This window comes from Anopheles gambiae, chromosome 2 (genome assembly GCF_943734735.2).
Source record: "Anopheles gambiae chromosome 2, idAnoGambNW_F1_1, whole genome shotgun sequence".
Classification (NCBI taxonomy): Eukaryota; Metazoa; Arthropoda; class Insecta; order Diptera; family Culicidae; genus Anopheles; species Anopheles gambiae.
Genome location: NC_064601.1, coordinates 91,681,743 through 91,683,995, shown reverse-complemented (window position 1 = coordinate 91,683,995; position 2,253 = coordinate 91,681,743). Strand labels below are relative to the sequence as shown.

General features: G+C 45.1%; 1 non-coding gene across 1 annotated transcript; it reads right to left on the bottom strand.

Annotated features, from left to right (window-relative positions):
• Nucleotides 1-1,654: 1,654 nt before the first annotated feature.
• On the bottom strand, nucleotides 1,655-1,727 carry Trnak-cuu (transfer RNA lysine (anticodon CUU)). Its single transcript has one exon. It is a non-coding gene; the product is annotated as a tRNA-Lys (tRNA).
• Nucleotides 1,728-2,253: the final 526 nt, after the last annotated feature.

Here is a 2,253-nt window from a genome sequence, read left to right as displayed (position 1 = left end):
TTATGTCTTAATTTGTCTTGAGCCGCAACCAAGCCACACACGCACAAAAAAACACAAGATGCATCCAATTGGCAGCCATGTGTATCTCGCTTGTTGTTTGTGTGCGTCTGCGGGGTGTACTGTCCGCATCCGCAGCCCGCAAATAAGTCCACCGGCAGGCAGACAATTGCTCATTTCATATTTCCATTTTTACTGTAAATTAAAAAAAAACGAAGCAAAGAGGTTAAACGACGCCTTTTACGACGACGTGTGTGAATGATTCTCACGGCCCAAAAGGAGTGTAGTGGCGCGAAGAATGCAGCGGAAAAACGGTCGGGAAAGCGGTCCGCGCGTCGTAAAGCAGCCCCCGTTTGTGAAGGGACGGTATACAAACAAGCGCCCATTTGCCCACTTGCGGCTCTAGAAATGGTGTACCGTATAAGGCAAATAAAAATCAAATTAGAAGGATAATATTCCGCTCGTAAAGCGGCGGCTCAAGTGGAGGAAACAACAAAACTACCCACAAAATCCAGTCTCGAAAAAAGGCACAAGGCAGTTAAAACCAATGGAAAAACACCACCACCACCGGAGGGTTGGGGCCGTTTGTAATCTTACAGCCCGAAAAAATAAAAATTCTTCGATACGGCCATACGGTCATAGGCCCGCACCGAGGCGGGAGCTCGTTGCATACCCGTTTGACGCAATTGCGCCATCCCAGGACGGACGCGCGCGCGCGCTCTCGGCAGATTAATAAAAATTTTATATTTTACGATCGAAGTCGATCGTAAAAGTGCGACCCAATCTAATGTGTGAGGGCCCGCGGGGTTTGAACCAACCAGCAAGCAAGCAAACGGACAGAGAGAAGAAAAAAACACACACAAAACTTCCTGCTAACCGCAACCGTAAACCGTTCCGAGCGCGGAATAATTTGCCGTCCAAATTCGGAAGGAAAATAAGCACAAATTAATTAATACTAAGCCGCAGATGAGAGGTAGTGTGGTCGCGGTGTTCGTGGACCACGGTATAGCACCGTTAAGCAATCCTAAAGTCGTTGAAGAATTTATCCCAAAACCCCTTCCAACCAAAAATGTATGTGTGTGTGTGTGTAACATATTACAAGCCCAATACTCTATAGGCCGCAATAAAAAGGAGGAAAATCTTGTTCATTTCCACTACAAACACTCTCAGCTTTATTTCTGCACACATACACAACCAGTCCAAGGACACTTACCACTACTTCTGCTGCTGCTGTTGGTCGATTTTTGCTAATCTTCTCAAAAGCTTTTTATTTGCCCTCGTGCCCATAAAAAAAACCCCTCACAGCAACCTCCCCGTTACATAAATGGTTGCGGTTGATAGTTTCTAATTCCATAAAGATAGTGGCATAAATTGTTGTGGAGCGGCACAGATTTATGGGCGACAGTGAATGATTTTTCTCGGGGAGGTTCTGGATTTTGCTTTTGAATTGGCTGGGTGCAGCAGCAGGCAAGAATGTAGAGAAGGAGGAGAAGTTGTCACGGGAAATCTCGCCCCGAGATTTTATAAATACTGCAAACAAAAACAATATTTCTGCTTTAGAATGACTCGACATCTAGTATACCATAACCTTTTTCTATAAATAATTAAATGTGCTTGAAAAATATCTTGTTTCTAACATAAAAAAACTACTTCATCGCGCCCAACGTGGGGCTCGAACCCACGACCCTGAGATTAAGAGTCTCATGCTCTACCGACTGAGCTAGCCGGGCTTGTTGAATGACCATCCTTCTATAAATAATTTTCTATGCCTTTCATCTTCATCACCTCTCCCTATCGACACGCACCGTAACACTTGCACATTGCTGTTCCGTCGCGCAATAACCATTTCCTTCTAATTAAAACGCACTTGTACAACGTCTTCAAACACCCTGCGAGAGAAGGAGAGGGAGAGGGGCCTTAAACAGTAGCTTGATAATCGGACAAAATTTGCATCCACCATCCACCCAAAACATTTTGATAGGCCTTCCTTACCTTATTCCACCCCCCCCTCCCGAGTCAGTCCGAACCTTTTTGATGTATGACATCTGATTTTTCATCGTGATAAAAATGAAACATTACACTCAAAACGCAACCAATTACAACCAACGGACGGCTGTGCGAGAGAGCGAGCGAGCGAGGATGGCGTGCGAAGTGCGTTTATTATTAAAAAGCGTTGCAAATCTCTCTTGAAAAATATCTTGATCTTATGGTGGTGTAGACCCCAGGGTCAGACCGGGGCCCCTTCAAAGCATTTGC